Source organism: Eriocheir sinensis, chromosome 51, assembly GCF_024679095.1.
Source record: "Eriocheir sinensis breed Jianghai 21 chromosome 51, ASM2467909v1, whole genome shotgun sequence".
Taxonomy (NCBI): Eukaryota; Metazoa; Arthropoda; class Malacostraca; order Decapoda; family Varunidae; genus Eriocheir; species Eriocheir sinensis.
Genome location: NC_066559.1, coordinates 4,524,128 through 4,543,847, shown reverse-complemented (window position 1 = coordinate 4,543,847; position 19,720 = coordinate 4,524,128). Strand labels below are relative to the sequence as shown.

The window sequence follows — 19,720 nt, the reverse complement described above, 5'->3', positions numbered from 1 at the left end:
CGGGCTAAATGCTTTCCCATTCTTTACTCCCCCCCCCCTTCTCTCTCTCTCTCTCTCTCTCTCTCTCTCTCTCTCTCTCTCTCTCTCTCTCTCTCTCTCTCTCTCTCTCTCTCTCTCTCTCTCTCTCTCTCTCTCTCTCTCTCTCTCTCTCTCTCAAAGTGGCTCTATTCATGAAAAAAGTTGATCTCTCCATGTTAAGCTTCTGAGTGCTCGCTTCTAATCGGACAACACAAAAACAACAGCAGCCTCTCTCCTCGTTTGATCTCAATAACACGGTGCGCCGACACGCTCGCAACGAACAACAAGCCGGGTAATCTGATCAGTGACGTAGAACAGTCCAACCTCAGGCTTCCTTCTACCTCACGTCTCCCTCCCTTATATCGTCACACAGAGCCAGGATTTCTATTTCCCCAGTAAAAGAAGCAGCTCAAGGGTAAATTAAAGCCCATACTAAGAGCTGATTCTGTACAGGTTAATGGAGCTGACTGGCTTGAAGAGAGGTAATAAAGTGCGGTGCCTCTCATCCTCTTCGTCCAGATATGTAATACCCTTGAGTCTGTTCGTTTTCCATCTATTTGAATTACTATCCAGATTTTGCCCCTTGTATGTACTTCAATAGCTTCCATTTCTTCTCTTCGCCTCCTTGTTTTTCCCTTTCTTAACCTTATTTTTATTCCTCCTCACTTCCTCCTTTTACTACTCCTCTTGCTTGCTATCTTTTTAATATTTCTTTCTCTTTTACAGCAAATTTCTTTCCAGTTTCTGTTTTTTTTATTTTTTTATTCTGCCTTCTACTTTTCTCCTTCTTTACGTTTTTGTTTATTCAAGTTCCTCCTCCACACAGCTGATAGTACAACAGTGACGTTCATTACCTTCTCTCCGGTATGCAGGTAATTACGACTGCCTTCAATGTCTGGAACTTTTGCCTCATTAGCGAGCAGTACAATGTTGATTAAAGTACTAAATGAGGGATGAAGGGGGGGGGGAGAGAGAGAGAGAGAGAGAGAGAGAGAGAGAGAAACCCTTATTTTCTATTATATTCCCTATCTCCAAACCTCCCTTCTCCTTTTCCTCCTCTTCTCCTTCGCTCTCCGTAGTTTTCCTTGTATCTCCTCCCTCCTCCTCCTCCTGCTCCTCCTCCTCCTCTCGTGTCGGCGGGAAAGCCAATCTCCGCGACACATTAATAGACTCCAATCCCTTAATTAGGAGTGTCAAGGGTGATGCCGCGCCAGTGTTGTGTGTCGCGGAGTTGTTGACATGCCTCTCTCTCTCTCTCTCTCTCTCCCTCTCTCTCTCTCTCTCTCTCTCTCTCTCTCTCTCTCTCTCTCTCTCTCTCAAACACACGCACATACACACACACAGTCAGAGTCGTGGTTAAGATGACACGTTTGACAAATGCTAAAAAAACTCCCTTTCGAACCCTTGCCTTTCATTTCACTGTTTCACATCGTCAGTCACTCCGTCACTCTTATTTTTGTTTTTGTATTTTGTTCCTCTTCTCATTCTAACTTTGCCTGGTCCATTAACTACTTCTCTATTATCTATGCTCTTTTTATCCTGTCTTTCTCTCTTTCGTTCTATATGTGTTTGTTTGTTTGTTTGTTTGTCTTTCTCTCTTTCGCTCTCTATGTCTATCTCTGGGTAAGCTTCTATGTGTTTGTCTCTGTCAGTTTGTAGTGTATAAATGTTTTTTGTCTAGTCTTTGTATCTGTTTCTCTGTCTGTCTATTTGTTTGTCTGTCTGTATGGCTGCACATCTGTCTGTCCCTCGGTGTGTATCCATGTCTATCTGTCTGTCTGTCTGCCTGTATGTGTGTCTGTCTACCTTTGTTTGTTTCTTTTTCTGTCTGTCTGTCTTTTTCTCTGTCTATCTGTCTGTCTGTCTCTCTGTAGGTATGTATGTCTGTCTGTACTCTCTCTCTCTCTCTCTCTCTCTCTCTCTCTCTCTCTCTCTCTCTCTCTCTCTCTCTCTCTCTCTCTCTCTCTCTCTCTCTCTCTCTCTCTCTCTCTCTCTGCAGTGCCCGCCATGAGTTGGTCCCCCTGAAGGCGGATCGATCTTCGGGTGAGCGGTTGACTCCCTGATGAGGCGGGCGAGGCTCACCGACACCTGCCTGCCCTCTCCTCACACCTGTGCCGCCGCTTCCTGCCTCTCCTCTCACCGCCACCGCTACCCCTATCACCACCATCACCAGCATCATTATCATCAACAATTACTGTACGACCATTCATTAATCAGAGAAACTAATCGAATCTCACTCCGATAATCAACGTTCGGGGGTCGAGGAGGAAACTAAGCGGCATTATTTTTCAGTAAAGGAAGCAGCTCAAGGGCAACAAAAAATTATCGAGTAAAAAAGTCCGCTAATCATTGGTCCTATAAAAAAAAAACAGAGTATAGATGGGTGGCCAAAAGAGGGACGTCACATTGTAGAACCTTCCAGGACTCACACACCCACACTAAACTAAACAAAGCTTTCGTAGAGGTTGTGGGTATTGCCATGGGTAGTCTTTTGAGCCTCGTGATAGTTTGACAAGGCTTCTGCACCATGGACGTAAAACACTCATGAAAGACGCGACTTATCTCCCTTGTGGCCCTTGGAAATGTCTGTTGTAAGAGCTGCAAGTGTCTGAAAATATGGACTTAAACCTTCATGGGCAAGCCGAAGCGATGAGGAGTCTGGGAAATCGTGAAGTTGTGTTTGATCGTGCAGCTCCTCCCCCCACCCCCGCCAGCACCGCCTCTTCATGGGTGTTAAGCGGTTCTAATGAAGAGGATTCCAGGTGCCTTTGTCCCTGTTCGTGCGTTGCTGGACTGACTGATTTTGTGGTGGCTCTCCGATCGCTTCGTCTTTGTTCTTCCTGGATTACTTGATTGGGCGACGACCTTACTGCGTCTGCGGCGGATATTGTGGTGGTCGACGAAAATGTAGATTCTTTCTTGCTCTATTCCGTCTCGTTCGTTAGTTTTGCAGCGAGTGAAAAGCTGTGTGACTTGCTGCTTCTTTCTCTTGTATACTTATATGAGATTCCGAAACTTTATTCTCTCCTCCGTTTACATACATAGGTAGTTCTTTGTTATCCTTTGTTACTGCGGGAGGGTAGCTGCGCATCTTTCTTCTTTTCTTTATATATTTTTAACAGGGAATGACGTATCTTAGTTTTATGGTCTTCGTCTAGCCAGTTAGGGAAGGAGCACTACTGGCAACACTGTCATCTCTCTGCCAACTGCTTCTGTTGCTTAATTTCTTTGTCAGATGCTGTCCAAGAGGTCTGCAGGCCCTTCATCGTGGCGTGGTCGCTACTTTGAGACGCCCTAGGAAAGGGACGAGCATCATACCTAACCATTCACATCGCATAAGCAGTCGAATAATCGAAATATACCGAAAGACAACAGAAAGTGCGAGGATCAACAATAGTTTGTCAGTTTAAACACCTACTAGAATAAAAGTAGAAAAATGTTTTGCTGGACACACCACGAAGCAAAAGGGTTTACCTACAATAAGGTCTGTGAGAATCGTAAAAGCGGTGGAGGAAAGCCTGAGGAGGGTGCAAGGACCAAAACTAGATTGCTCCTTTTCTGCTTCTCGAATATGGACAAAGAATGACATTGTAGATCAAGTAAGGGGGCTACAGCTAATGGAAGACTTATAAGAAAACCAAAAAATGACGCTAAACCAACTAAAACGAGTAAGCCAGTGGACGAGGCTGCTACAAACAAGCGAAGGCTGAGGTAGTGGAGAAAAGACAGGGGGAACACAAGGGCCAAGAAAGGCGACTGAGGAGAAGGAGGCAGAATACATGGAGAGGAAAAACTCATCATCACGCATCCACAGACAAACACACAGACAAACACACAATCACTTCTTTTTCTTCTTAATTTTCTTCCTCTTCTTTTTCTTCATCTTCTTCTTTTTCTTCTCCTTTTTCTGTAGCACCCTCGGCACCCGGACAAAGTTATCCCGGCCAGAACAGACAGACACGGAGGCGCCTCGCTCTTGGCTCCCTTTCGACTCCTTTGTCTGGAGGTCACGCAGAAGGGAGCGCGTCTTGCCCGGTCACCGAGAAGAATAATTCCCGGTAATGCCAAGACGATAATCACAGTGGCTTCGTTTGTGCCGAGAAAGCAAGTTAAATATGATGGCTCTATTACTTTTTGTTTCTTTCTTCTTGACTTCTGCTATTCAATCTTAATTTTTGTCTTTCTTCCATTACTTGTTCCTCCTTTTGCCTCCTTTTATTCTTTTCTTTCCTCAATAATAATATGATTGCTATGATTTTTTTTTTTTTGCTTCTTTCCGCCTATATTTCCTCGCTTCTGTCTTTCATTCTTTCCTTTTGTTTTCTTCCACTACTTCTTGTTCCTCCTTTTATCTCCTTTCTTTTTCTTCCTTTCTTTTCTTTCGTTAATAATAATATGATTGCTATGATTTTTTTTTGCTTCTTTCCGCCTAAAATTCCTCGCTTCTGTCTTTCATTCTTTACACTTTTTTTTCTTTCACTATGTTATTTCTCTTGTATCCTTTCGTTTTCTTCCTTTCTTTTCTTTCGTTAATAATAATATGATTGCTATGATTTTTTTTTTGCTTCTTTCCGCCTAAAATTCTTCGCTTCTGTCTTTCATTCTTTACTCTTGATTTCCTTTCACTATTTGTTATTCCTTTTCTCTCCTTCCATTCTTTTCATCTTTCCATATTTTTTTCCTTCTCTCTCTTTCCCTCTATTATCAGTCCTTTCTTCTGTCTCCTTTCATTTTTTCCCCTTCTTTCCCTTCGTTACTATAATCTTTACCTCTTTCTCCCTTCATTACTAACCTCTCTTCGTCTCTTTTTCATTCCTTTTCTCTCTTTTCCATCATTCATAGTCACTCCCTTTCTCTTCTTTCATTTCGTACCTCAATTTCCTTATATTTTTACTCCCTTTCTTTCGTGTTTTTATTTTTTCTACTTCTCATTCTCTTCATTACTAGTTATTTCTATTATTTCCTTTCATTCTTTACCTCTCTTTTCCTCCAATCATAGTCCCTTTCTTCGTCTTCTTTCATTTTTTACATATTTTTTTAACCTTCCTTACTTGTCTCTCCTTTCGTCTCTTTTTTCATTCCTTATCTTTCTCTTCCTTCATTATTAGCCTTTCCATAGTCTCCTTTTACTCCTTATCTCTCATTTCCTCCATTATCAGTCCTTTCTTCCATCTCCTTATACTCTTTCCCTTTCCCCTCCATTATCAGTCCCTTCCTTCGTCTCCTCTTGCCTGATTTTCCTTTGCGCTTCCCTTCCCTTCCCTCCCTTCTTCAACCTGTGTTTTCCTTTCTCATTGCTTCTCGTCTACTTCACAACCGTCTCCACTCCTTCACTTTTATCTTCCCTCCTTCACGTTTCTCCTCCCTACTTCACTAACTAACTAACCTCTTCTTCCTTCCTTTATCATCGCCTTTTCTCTTATACTTTACTAGTCCGGTTAACCTTCTGTTGTGCCTTCCATAATTTCCAAACCTATTCTCTAATTGTCTAATATACTCCTGTCTTCTTCCTTTGCTTCTCCTTTCCTTTCTTCCTTGCCACCTCTCCCTTAGCCCCTCCTTTTTATACATATTTTCCCTGCTAATTTACCGCCTTCCTTTCTCCATTAATTCTTCCCCTCATCTTCATACCTGCCATCCTTTATTTATTTTTTTATTATTTTTACTTCCATTCCTTCATCCTTGTCTTCTCTCCTTACATTATTACGTTTTTTCCTTCACTCCTGTCTACTCTCACCTTCTGTCTTTTTCTTTATTTCCATTGCTGCCTTTTCTTCTTTACTCTTCCATTCCTTCACTCCTTATCCGCCTTCCTTTCCATTCCTGTCATCTCTCACCCCTTATCTGTCTTCTTCCATTACTACCATTTCTTCTTTAATCTTGCATCCCCTTACCCTCACCCTGCCTTCCTCTCAACTTCCATCCCTGCGTCTTCTTTTTAACTCTTGCGTCCCTTTACTCTCTCCCTGTCTTCCTCTCACCTTTCATTCCTGCGTCTTCTTCTTAACTCTTGCATCCCTTTACTCTCTCCCTGTCTCCCTCTCTCCTTCCATTACTGGGTCTTCTTTTTTACTCCTGTCTTCCTTCACACTCGACCTGTAATCTCTCCCTCCTCTAACACTGCAGAGGGCACAGAAGCGTCTCAAGCGTCCCCATTCCCCTTTGCCGCCATTCTTCCCCTTCCTTGCACACACTCGCCTTCAGAAACACTTAAGAAGCTCAGTATCTTAACTAGGAAAGGAGGAGGAGGAGGAGGAGAAGGAGGAGAAGGAGAAGTAAGGGGAAACCAACCTCCTCCTCATTCCTACTTCTCCTCCTTCTCCTTCTCTTCCTCCTCCTCCTCCTCCTTTGCCGTGTTTCCTTCAGTCCCTCGCCCTCAATCACGACCGTTTAATCACCCTAATGAGCCCTTTAACTCTGTGTGAGGAAAATTATATTATATTGCAATTAACTTTTGGGGCTAACAATCATTATACCCAAAGCTGATTGTTGCTGGACCCCGTGTGTACCTGGCGTAATTAATCGTGCCTTATAATTTAGGTTTTCATTAATTGGAGAGCTTGATGATGTTTTGATACGTGTATTTTTTTTTTTTTATCATGGCCGCTTCTGGGAATTGATTTACTTCGCTAAGATGAAGTTAAGGCGATTTCTTATTATTGTTTGTGTATTTATTCTCTTGTTTTCTTTTCTTTTGCTATTTTTTTTTTTTTTTTACCTTCCTTCCTTTCGTTCTCTACTTTCATTATTACGTTTTTTCCTTCACTCCCTTCCTCTCTCACTCCTTACCTGCCTCCTTCTTCTCCTCACTTTTCCTTTCCTTTTCTCTCTCCGTCTGTTTGTCTACATGTCTGTCTCTCTGTCTGTCTGTTTGTCCGTCTCTCTCTCTCTCCTTACCTGCCTCCTTCTCTCCTCTTATTACTGCCATTTCTCCTTTTCTCCCTCTCCACCTGTTTTCCCTCCCACCGTTGACATTCTTCATTTTTCCTCCTTATCTTGTATCACTATATTTCCTCTTGTTTGCCTCCTCCAGCTCCCCCTCACCCGCTCCTCCATTCCTTCACAGAACCTAAATTATTTCCTCGAACTTATTTTTTCAACGCCCTGCCTTCCCGCCTCCGCCCCAGGCCAAGGAATAAAGAATGCAAGGCTGCCTCGCAAACACCCGCCAACAAACTCACCCAAAACACATCAGTTACAGAACGAAGGGGGAGTAATATTTCCTTCAACTTGTGCAGGGAATTGATAGCGTGTGTGTGTAGTGGAAGGGGGAAGGAGGAGGACCTGAGACGAAGCGTAAGAGAGAAAAAAGTACATTATTAAAAATTTCCACATCAGGGTCCAGTCACTTTTCGGACCATGGAAGTAGAAAACATGACGCTTGATTTATTCGTCACCTCCGACAGTACAACAACAACAAAAAAAGTATATAGGTGAGAGAGAGAGAGAGAGAGAGAGAGAGAGAGAGAGAGAGAGAGAGAGAGAGAGAGAGAGAGAGAGACGGACAAACAGACAGACAGACAGACAGACATGTAGACAAACAGACGGAGAGAGAAAAGGAAAGGAAAAGTGAGGAGATAAAAAGGTGACGACTCCAGCGAACTCTAAAATATGGAAGGGAAATTAATTATTCTATCTCTCTGTTTGGATCATGGACGAGACTCTGGGCCCTGTTGGCAGCCGTGGGAATCATTGTTAAGCGGGGAAAATATTGTGGTTTCAAAAGAAGGGATAGGCGTTTCTGTCATAATAATCTTTGATAATTATATTCTCGTTTTGAGGCGAAAGCTGTCACTGTTGTCTGTATAGTTGCTGTTGTTATTGTTGTTGTTGTTGTTGTTGTTGTGTTGCGGATGGCTGTCTGTTGCTTTTCTCATCGTTGTTGTTGTAATTGTAGTTTGCTGTGTATTCCTGGGCGTTGTTTTTATTTGTTTTGTTGCCTTTGCTATAATTGCTGTTTTTTTGTTTGCTGTTGTGTTACTGGGTGTTGTTGCTTATGTTATGATTGTTCTTGTTGTTATTGTTGTTGCTTCTGTCGTATTTTGTTTTTATTGATGTGCTGTATTTTTGCTTTTGATGTTTAGTTCAGCTTGAAAAGAATTACATCATGAAGGTAATTGCAAACCATTATTCAGCTTCAACAAGCAATACTTGGATGGCTATTTCCAACCTCAGGATTTATTTCCAGTATTTTTACTTGTTTTTATGTTAGGCCTTTAGCGCCGATAAGGTTCCTTGATGGGCATGTATGTGTCCGTTAGTGGCGCAGCAAGTGTTTTATAGTGGCGCCATTCTTGCTTGGCTAAAGCTGCCCGCCCGGAGCTCTAATGGATCATCTTTAAAGTTTCGTTAGAGTCCGGGTTGATGGGCGATTTTCCAGGACAGAATGTGGATTGTCTTCGGCCACTCGGCGATGACTAAATTGTCAGCTTGTAGCAATGGGAGACACTTGAACGCGGGTCCTCCAAGACCCCGTGTTCGCAATCCCCGTTTATAATTATTGCTGAATTCTTTAAAAATGAACTCTGCGTGTCTTCATTGAAAGGTTCAAACTGAACTGAAATAGTATATATAAATGAAATCGGTAAGTCAAAAAGAATTGTCTGCACAGCTCTGCGTCTCTTTGCCAGACGTGTCTCGGACCTTCCTCTCAGCGCCTCTGCGAGGCCGCATGATCCCGGAAGGTCAAGGCCAGAGGGAGTCCAAGGCTTTGTCTTAAGTCCCTTTAAGCAGCGCCAAGTCATGGTTGGGCCAGGCCTTTTCTCTTCTTTCACGGGAGTGAAGGCTTCCAGACGGTCCCATTACGGGCGGCAGGAGGATAAGTTGCGGACCAACTCGACACTTGAGACTGCGCCAAGACACTGATGTACAGCGTCATTAGCGAGTCGCCTTTGAAGTCCCCGAGGTCAGTGTGATAAAGGAAGTTATCGTTTGGACGGACCTGCGTCGGTCAGGGAAACAATTCGAGACAGTCAACACAGAAGAAATTTTTCAAATAATGCAGAGACGTCACGAAGACTCAAGGCACGACCTCAAGACCGTCACGCCAAGCCGAGCCAAGCCACACTGTCTCGACCCGTCCCCCATCCTGTCTCTGGGAGGTCTCGGTAACAACTGTATCCGTAGGTCAGGGATATCACGGGTATCGATGATCCTTAACGAGGACACACTTGTCAACGCCATCTTCGGGGCCGGGCCGGGGCCGGGAAGATTGCGTCCTGTTGGCTGCCCCACGAGCCTACGCCTGCTGCTGCGGGGAGGAAGAATGAGCATCTTTCACGTTATTTCACGGTCTTTGATCCCCCCAGCAAGGCTCCATCTCTTGTGTGTGTGTAGGGGGAGGTTGTGTGTTTATTTGTGTGTGTGTGTGTGTGTGTGTGTGTGTGTGTGTGTGTGTGTGTGTGTGTGTGTGTGTGTGTGTGTGTGTGTGTGTGTGTGTGTGCGTGTGTGTGTGTGTGTGTGTGTGTGTGTGTGTGTGTGTGTGTTACCTTAACTGCCTCTGCGCCTCCCCCGTGATCGTTTTTTACGTCGCGGCACAAAACTGGCCGTGAGCCGGACACGCGAAGGCACCTCGGGGAAGCCAGTCCGTGTTGGCCTCGACTTCATAAAATGTTAAATGAAAGCATCCTGCGTCTCCCCTGCCCTCCACGCTCCTCCCACTTCACGGCACCCCTGGACTTGCACAAGGAAACAAAAAGACATAAGAGAGAAAAAGCCGACACCTACGACGATATTATAAGAGTCTTAAGATATCTAAAATACACGGTGGGATGGAAATGAAAACAAATAGAACAGCGTGCGGTAAAAACAGGAACGTAGGGTAGGATGGGATGAAAAAAAAAAGTCCCATGCCCTGATAATTAATAAACAAAGAATGTCATAAAATATATTTCACTGGTAGTCGGGAAATTTGTGGCAGTAAGTCGTAAGGAAAAAAAAGGACTGAGGTGACGAGAATAACACAAGCAGAGGAGCCACCAGAGTGATAGACAAGTGTTCTGCAGGAGCTGGCGAGGGAAGAGGCGGCGGAGCGAGGGAACATGGGAGAGGCTGCAGCTGAAGAAAATATTTACTGAAGGCCTCCCCCAACGCCCTATGTTTGGCCTCTCAGCCCCTGCAAGACGGCGGGGAGAGGGGGAGGGGGAGGGGGGTCAGGCGAGCTATACCTGCCTCAATGCGTTGCTCGGGGCGGCGTGAGGGACCAAGGGTAGCAAACCTTTCCGGCGGATTTCTTGTTTTTTTCTCCAGAGGTTCAGTTAAGAGAGTGGCGGTGAGGGAACTGAAGTCGGTATTTTCAGACACTTCCCCCTTCTCACATTAACTCATTCCCAAGGCCGAAAAAGGAGAGGAGTCGCGTTTTCATGAGAGTTTCTGCAGGTTCATGGTACAGGAGCTTCGTCAAATTACCACCAGGAACGTGAAAAGTACCTATTGAAAGACTTGGCAAATGTATGTATGTGTAAAGTCCATATTCTCAGGCGCTTCCCTCTCCTACATCAACTATTTCCAAAGGCCAAAAAGGAGATTAATCGGGTTTTCATGACTGTTTCTTCACGTTCATGGCACAGGAGAAAGGTCACACTACCACCAGGGCCATTAAACTACCCCTGGAAATGCCCAAAACTCCTACGAAAGCCTTGTCAAATATGTGTGCTAGGGGTCCGAAATGTTTAAGAATACGACCCTAAGCCTCAAAATGTTTAAGATTAAGAGTCTCAAACACTCGCATTATCAAACGTTTCTGGCTCTTGTTTCGAACGTTTTTCAAGGCCAGAGAGGAGCTACGTCGGGTTGTCATGAGCGTTTTTCCCGTTCATGGCCCAGAAGCCTTCCAAAACTACAGTCAGGCTCAGGAAACCACCAATCGCAACCCCGACAACTTCTGCGAAAGCCGTTTAAATCAGATGGACTAAGACTTGTAAGAATTTAACAATATGGACCTTACGTACACTTTTCAGCGCACCTTCCTTTTGTCTAGAGTCTAGACGATGTTCACGAAGTGTCTCATCAACTCATCTTTAGTCCCCGTCAGTACAGTTTCTCAGTAACGCGACTTATTAGCCTAAACAAACGTGGGGTCAATCTTGCACTTCCGCCTGGCTGTGACCCTGCATGACTTGGAGGCTGAGGATGGATACACGTGTCCTGCCATAACACATACACAAGATCGTCCCGAGAGCCCAAGGACCCAAAGCCTGATCAACTCCTCAACGCTCCTGGCTCATCCCTGGCTTGCTCTGGAGTTACCGAAGCTGTTCCTGCCTGCAACTCTGTCCGGCATGCACTCTCCCATGAAACTAACTGATGCTAAAGGGGAACAGACAGACACCTGCACACCTTCGAACAACAGCTCATCAAGATTAACAGATACACAGGTGTCAGACAAAGAGGCTCTCACTAACTACGCGTGGCACTCTCGTCATGGTGTGTGTGTGTGTGTGTGTGTGTCTAATGGTCCATACTCGTGTCCCTTGCGTGGGTGTTGCCGCATGGCATGAATGAGGGAATGACAGTGTGTATACAAACTGGGAAGGGATCAGTTGACGTGTGTTTGTAGTTGTGTGTTGAGAAAATCCGTAACCTTTAAATGTACCGCTATCAGAGTTTATTTTTTCACATGTTTTCATTACAGCTCACACACACACACACACACACACACACACACACAGACAAACATACACGCACGCGCATCCTTGTCTACTCTCTTACCACACTGGAAAAATTACCTAACATCAAAGAGCCCAGATCATCCTGCATCAAGGCTGTTGCTTTGATTACACAAAATACAAGTGAAAAACATCAAACACTAACAAACGGTTGCACTCCCTCTCCCGCTCTCTTGCTCAAATACTGAATAAGTAAATTATTAATGGTGATAGCATGTGGTGTTTAGAGTCCGCCGTTCATTTCATTAAGTGCAGCGGTAACGAATAGTGTTGCCAACGTACTTAATACTCCAGCGATAGATATCCATGTTTGTTGTATATATATAATTCATATTGTTACAAAGCACTCTGCCAAAACGAGCTTGCGGTGAGTAGTAAGGGTGATTTATTTCGTGTAAAATTTAATTGATGGATAACCGAGAAGAGACAGAGCAGTATGTTTACATTTGTTTGCTTGTCTTTTTCGCATCAGTCTGCCTCCCAGAAGCAAGCCTGAAGGTGTTGTTTCTCCACACGTAGAGGTGTGTTGGGAGAATGTCACGGACACATCAAGAGATTCTGAAGACAGCAAGTTTTCTTCAGAATATGAAATGCACTTGTCTAGTTCTATGGCATTTTACATTCTTATAACAGCAAGGTATGTAACACTGTTGAACCGTGCGAAGAAAGATACGTTATGTACAACTGCTGCCAAATCCACCGCTCATACAGTGAACTTCAGTGCGAAAACGAAAATGGCTGGAAATTCTATTAATAACGAAAACACGGAAGCGCTGGTCTTTTGGCCCCATGGCATATTCACAACCTTCAACAAACTGTGAAATACTGTGCCCTCGCTGATCCCCGAGGAAAATGAATAATGTTCACGGTATTCGAAAACTACAACCCACAAAGCAACAATTATTTGACCACAGGCTTATGTCAGTGGCTCGGGACGATTCGATAATTTTTATGATATTTTTATTTGGAAACGTCTGTCCACTTACAACGGTCGAGAGAGAGGGATATGAACTTGAAAACTCATCATAGTCACATGCAAGCCCAACGGAAATGTCGTGGGTACAGAATTCTAACAGGCTGAGCTTAGTAAAAACTCCAATGTCGCAAAACTTGTCCAATATAATTTTCTTTCGTAAATATATCAGAACACGTCTCTGTGCCTAGATTCCTTACGTACTTACCTATAATGACACTCCCTCATCACCTCAATCCATCACCATCATCCTTCTTGACTCATTATCATCACATTTCTTTCTGTCCTTACTACACGATCACTGTCCATGTCATAATTGCATTCCCATTATCATCATCTCCTCCTCCTCCTCCTCCTCCTCCTCCTCACCATCATCATCCTCTACCTCTTCTCTTCCTCTTCCTTTTCCATCTTCTTCTCCTTGTCCTCTATCTCTTCTACCTACTCCTCCTCTTACTCTTCCTTCTTCTTCCTCCTCCTCCTCCTCCTCCTCCTCATCATCATCATCATCTGTCTTCCCTCACCATGTCACTCTTTCCCCCTTCCTTATTCCCCCCCCCCACCCCCCACCCCCCCATGCGGCTCATCATGGGTAGGACGAGGAAGAAAACAAGACCATTGAGCAAAGTACAGCGCCATTGCCCTCCTCAGCACCACAATTAACCTGCCGGGCTGCTGAACCCAACGCACGGACTCTCTCTCTCTCTCTCTCTCTCTCTCACACACACACACACACACACACACACACACACACGTCCCCTCCCCCCTCCCCTTCCACACATCTATCAGGGGTTTGACAAAGGGGATTTATTGTCCACTACATTTGACTTTGTTGCTCTATCTCTTTCTCTCTTTTGTGACTATTTCTCTCTCTCTCTCTCTCTCTCTCTCTCTCTCTCTCTCTCTCTCTCTCTCTCTCTCTCTCTCTCTCTCTCTCTCTCTCTCTCTCTCTCTCTCTCTCTCTCTCTCTCTCTCTCTCTCTCTCTCTCTCTCTCTCTCTCTCTCTCTCTCTCTCTCGCCACGTCCTTCGTCATCTCCTCCTTATCTTTTGTTCTCCTCTCACCGTATAGCTCCTCCTCCTCCTCCTTCTCCTCCTCTTCCCACTTCTCCTCCTCTTCCTTCTCCTTCTCCTCCTAAAGAAGATACTCACTAATACCTTACCCTTGCTGTTTTTTTATAGTTCAAAGTCTATTCATACAACTACATAGGTATCGAAAGCCCATACTCTTCTCTCCTAATGAAGATGGACAGCTCCTTTGCGGCCCTCCTCTTTGCCGCCCGCTGAGAAGGAGGAGAAGCAGGAGGAGGAGGAGGAGGAGGAGGAGGAGCAATTAGAGGTGGAATTGGCTTAAAAGAGAGATGGAAAAAAAAAGATGAAAGAGATCGTCAAGTAGAAGGAAAATAACAGGGTATGGGATGAAGGGATAAAGATAGGAGGGGACGTTTGAGAGAGAGAGAGAGAAAATAGAGACAGAAAGAGAGAAAAAGAGAGATTAACGTTAAACAACACAACAGAATACACAAACGTAGCACACAAAGATAAACTAAAAACAACAAAGAGACAAAGGATGACCGAAACGAGCTAAACGACAAAGAGACGAGAGACAATAGCTGAAAAAGAGAACAGCGAACACGACGAACACACACACACACACACACACACACACACACACACACACACACACACACACACACACACACACACACACACACACACACACACACACACACACACACACACACGCATAAATGAAGGCATTGCAGTAAGGTGGATAGAGGGAGCAAACGGTTGACATAGAGGAATGGCTAAAATAACAGTGAAGAAGATACGGGAATAGATAAACAGTTGAGAAAGAGGAAGAATAAAAGCAGAATGAAGTAAAAGGTTGAATGGCAGATAAACAGATGGAAAGGAGGAATAAACAAAAAAAAAGATGAAGATAGACAGCCAGAAATCCAGTTGACCAAGAGGAACAAATAAAAAAAAGGGATGCAAAAGTTAGAGGTAAGTAAATAAACAGATAACTTAAAGGAATAACCAAAATAAAAGTAAAAATAAAGACCGTTAAAGGAAAATAAGTATGAGGGAAAAAGAAAATAAGAATGAAAACAGATGCAAAAAAGTGTGATCGAAAAGAAAGATATAAACATAGGAAGACAAAAATTAGAGAGAGAGAAAAAAAAAGTAAAAATAGAAATGAGAGGTAAAAGAAGAGGCCCCTTGAGAGAGCCAGCTTAATCACACCACAAGGATTTCTCTCTCTCTCTCTCTCTCTCTCTCTCTCTCTCTCTCTCTCTCTCTCTCTCTCTCTCTCTCTCTCTCTCTCTCTCTCTCTCTCTCTCTCTCTCTCTCTCTCGCTCTCTCTCTCTCTCTCTCTCTCTCTCTCTCTCTCTCTCTCTCTCTCTCTCTCTCTCTCTCTCTCTCTCTCTCTCTCTCTCTCTCTCTCTCTCTCTCTCTCTTCCCCCCATGAAGTATGTACATTTCAATTATCGCCATAATAAAAAATGGTCTATACATTGAGAGAAAATAAAAAACAGACACCAGAAATCTAATGCTAAAAATATAAGCGAATATAAACTAGCATGAAAGTGGTGAAAAAAAACCCACTTGAGACAGTTTGATGTGATGATATGAAGACATGTGGGTGTAAGTGTAAGTATTTTCAAAAGTGTTAAGCATCACTTACAAGGTTTACGTGACTTGAGGGAGAGGGATTCCGTAAGATTACAAGGGCGTTTTTCATTCACTTTTTTTATGGCGCTGAACACTGATTTTTTTTTCTCGTCATTTTCCTTTTCCACGTTTGTTCATTTTACGGTAAAGGAAACAGTTCGAAGGAGAAAACGAAGAAAAAAAGAACCGTCGAGAAAAGGAAGACCCGGAAGTAAAATAAAAGAAAAAAAACACAGAAAATAAACGAGAGGTAGAACACACAAATGAACGTTCTGAGTCACATCCCTAAATACAGAAAGGAAAGACCAACGAGAAAGTCTAAAATAACGACAAAAACCAAGACGGACAAGTAGCTACAAGGGATTATATAAAGTTAACTGATCTTCACAGTGTTCGGCTTACCAGTGGACGCGAAGCATTGACCAGCGAGGTGATCTGTTGGGGAGAGAAAAATAATGATAATAATAATAATAATAATAATAATAATAATAATAATAATAATAATAATAATAATAACAATAATACAATGAATAAACAATAATCACATCAATATCACCACCATCATCACAGACAAAAACATCAACTACAACAGCAACAATAATATAACTCATGATTAGGCCTTGACCTCGCTCCACTCCACCTGACCTTTGACCTCTGGGCGCGACGGGTCAGACAGCCCACCGCCACCTGGTTCTGACAATCGTGAATTTTGTAACCCGGCGGACAGACAGGCGAACAGACAGCCAGACACGCGCAGGTAAAATGGATACACACACACACACACACACACACACACACACACACACACACACACACACACACACACACACACACACACACACACACCTCGATTCAACCCCCCTCCCCACGCACACCTCGCTTCCATTTGCCCCTACACATATATACACCTCTCCCTCACTTTCCCGCCCCCCTACACACACACACACATACACACCTCTCCCTCCCCTTTCCCTCCCCCCACACACCCCGCTTCCCTTTCCTCCCCCACCCACACACTCATACACACATACACATTGGTCCATGGTAGGTGGTCTGCCCTCAAAGCGAAGGCAATCAAGGGTAAACACGCTCTGATATAAAAGGCTGGAAACTAATACGAGGAAGCCGAGGTCGTGTCTCAGCCGATATCCAGATGGCGTTGGTGGTCGTGTTTATTTTTGTGTGAAATATCGTGATACCTCAGGCGTGTGGGGGTGATTGGGGGATTGGATTTAGTGGTGTAACTGAGGTAGACAGATAAATAGATAGATAGATAGGTAAATAGTTAGATAGATGGATTGACATATAGATACAGATTGAGAATGTCCACTCTTATTATAACGTTCCATAACCTATATGCGAAATACCCTTCTTCTCATTCATCAACCTTTCTCCTCTCTTCTCTGTTAGGTCATAGGAACACGAACTAGTTTCATTATTCCTTCCTTCCATTTTCTCCCATGCTCATTTAATTTCTTTCCTCTCCGTTTGTTTCGTTTTATTTAATCTTTGTATCACTCTAACTCATGTGATCTTGTTCCCTAAAACTTTTCCTATTTGTTCCTTCTCGTCCATCTCTCTCTCTCTCTCTCTCGCATTGCTCTCGCTCTCGCTCTCGCTCTCTCTCTCTCTCGCTCGCTCTCGCTCTCGCTCTCTCTCTCTCTCTGTGTGATCTCTGGGCCAAGGAAAGTAAATAGAGGTATATACGGCCATGGAGGTAAATACAGGCTTCCCTCGCAACACACACACACACACACACACACACACACACACACACACACACACACACACACACACACACACACACACACACACCATCAGGCTCCATCCTTCCTTTTCTCTAATAATTTTTTTTACCATCATCACGAACAACACGGGACGAAGACTTGTTAGTGTATTGTATTATTATTATTATTTTCGTTAGCAGCGCAAAAACAACAACAAAACTATAAAGTCGGGTGTCTTTCCTACCGAGAAAATTGTATCAGTAGGAATGTGAAATCTGATGAGAGAATGAAGGAAAAAACATAGCACACATTTCTTACCACGCCTCGGGAAAGTTCGGTAAATATCGTTCCATCTCCGGCAATATTTCAGAAAGGCGGCTGTTTTGAGAGGCGCCATAACTTACCCGCCATCGCGCCTATAAAACCAGGATCAATAAATGGACATGAGCTGCTTGTTTTTGGAAGAGAAGGAAGGGAGCGTTTCATGCATGGCCTTAGATCACCTCACCTTACATCCTCCACCGCCACCTCACGTACACACTAAGAAAACCACTCACTGCTCTTCCTTTGCCTCCAACACTTCCTCCTCCTCGGCTTCACTCTCCTCTCTTTTCCTCTTCATCACCTTTCTTCACTTCCTTCTACACGCTCTACTTGCTTTGCTGCTTCGCTACCAGACTCAATACAGAAAATAATACCGTTTCCATCTATTCCCTCACTCCTCTCCCGCTTCCTTCGTCACCTCTACTCTCTTTCTTGCCCTATAATTCTCCTCTTCCCCCATTCTCTTTTTTTACGTAACTTTTGAAATATACTTCCTGTTGGAGATACAGACGACAAGGAGGAGGAAGAGGAAGAGGAAAGGGAAGAGAAAGAGGAGGTGAAGGAGAAGAAGGAGGCGGAAACATTGAATGGAAAGGCAGCCAACAGGAGGAAGCGGAGAAAGAAGAGGATGAGGTGGAGGAGGAAGAGGAAGGAGACGAGGAGGAGGCGGAGGAAAAAGAGGAAAGGGAGAGTGTCTGTGTCTGCGTCTGCCTGTACTTATATTTTCTATTAAATATGTTTTGGTTGTCTGGGCGGAGGATTGAAGGTAGCAAAAATATACGACTTTTCCATATTCACGAATTTGTATTTTTTAAACCTCAAAGAGCCCCAAACCCTATTTTTGTGGCATATATAAAAGTGTTGATCTTCTTAGCGCGAGAAAACGGGAAAACCTACTTGAAAGGGGGAGACACAGGCGAGAGGCAGCCGTAGAAAGAGGTAAGACTTCGTAAGACCATCGTAAATTTTTTCTCCCTTGACCTTAAATTTCTTGTTAATATTTTTTCACCTTAAATTTCTTGAATATCTTACTGGCGTTAATATTTTCTTCTTCCTCTCCCTTCACCTTAAATTTCTTGCGCCTAAAATATCTTACTGGCGTTAATATTTTTTCTTCTTCCTCTCCCTTCACCTTAAATTTCTTGAGCCTAAAATATCTTACTGGCGTTAATATTTTTTCTTCTTCCTCTCCCTTCACCTTAAATTTCTTGCGCCTAAAATATCTTACTGGCGTTAATATTTTTTCTTCTTCCTCTCCCTTCACCTTAAATTTCTTGAGCCTAAAATGTCTTACTTACTAGCGTTAATATTTTTTTCTTCCCCTTACCTATAATTTTCTGAGCCTGAAATGTCTTCCTAACGGTATTTTTTTTTCCTTTCACCTGGCGCTATTTTTTCTTCTTTTGTTTTTTCTCCTACCTTAAATTTCCTATCCCTAAAATGTTCTGCTGACGGTAATTGTTTTTTTTCTTCCTCTCATTATTAATATCCTAAGCCTAGAATATCTTACTGCCGCTATTTTTTTTTGTTTCACCTTAAATTTCCTAACTCTAAAATGTTCTTCAGGCGTTAACATTCTTTTCTTCCTCGTACCCAAAATTTTCTCAGCCTAAAATGTTTTGTTGGAGGTATTATTTTTTCTTCCTACTCTCTCTGATTTCCTCTTACCACGTTACTTAGGCTGCAGTTCCCTTTTCATAACCTTCCTTCACTTCCTTTTTAACCTTCTACTTGCTCTGCTTCGGTTTCCATCCTTCATCATCTTTCCCTCTCTCTTTTCCTATTTCATCATCAATATTCAGCTTATTCTCCGTATTACATGACGAACTCATTAACAATTATGTACTGTTTGTCTTATTTGTTATTACCATATACTATTTCCTACTATTACTAATACCTAGGACCCTAATACCTAATACCCACATGCTATCCTGAAGACCACCTATCAATCCGGACTCTAGATGAAGGTTTCCAAGTGAAATCAAGAATGAGTCCGGGGGCAGCATGAGCCAAGAATAATGACGCCACTATAAACAATTGCCTGCGCTATGTCGGACCGGCGCTATAGGCCATATATATAAAAAAAAGATCTTATTTGCTCTTCTCTCTTTACCTTATGATCCAATCTCGCTTGGGAATTAGATGTAGTTCAAAATATCTTGCTGACGATAATAATTTTTCTTCCTTCCACCTTTAATTTCCAGAGTCCAAAATGTTTTGCTGTCGGTAACTATTTTTTTCTACCCTTTCCTTCTCATATCCTTTTACCATGTTAGGTGGAAATCAGTTCCTTACCTGTACACTCCATATTACACGGGTAACTCATTAACAACTACGT

At 43.3% G+C, this 19,720-nt stretch overlaps 1 protein-coding gene across 3 annotated transcripts in view; it reads right to left on the bottom strand.

Annotated features, from left to right (window-relative positions):
* LOC126982574 (5-hydroxytryptamine receptor 1-like) overlaps positions 1–19,720 on the bottom strand; it is a 126,079-nt gene that overhangs the window by 39,347 nt on the left and 67,012 nt on the right. For all 3 annotated transcript variants that reach the window (XM_050834728.1, XM_050834729.1, XM_050834730.1), the window contains exon 2: positions 15,734–15,766. The gene's annotated coding sequence lies outside the window, so the exon portion shown is untranslated. The remainder of the gene's footprint in view (positions 1–15,733; positions 15,767–19,720) is intronic.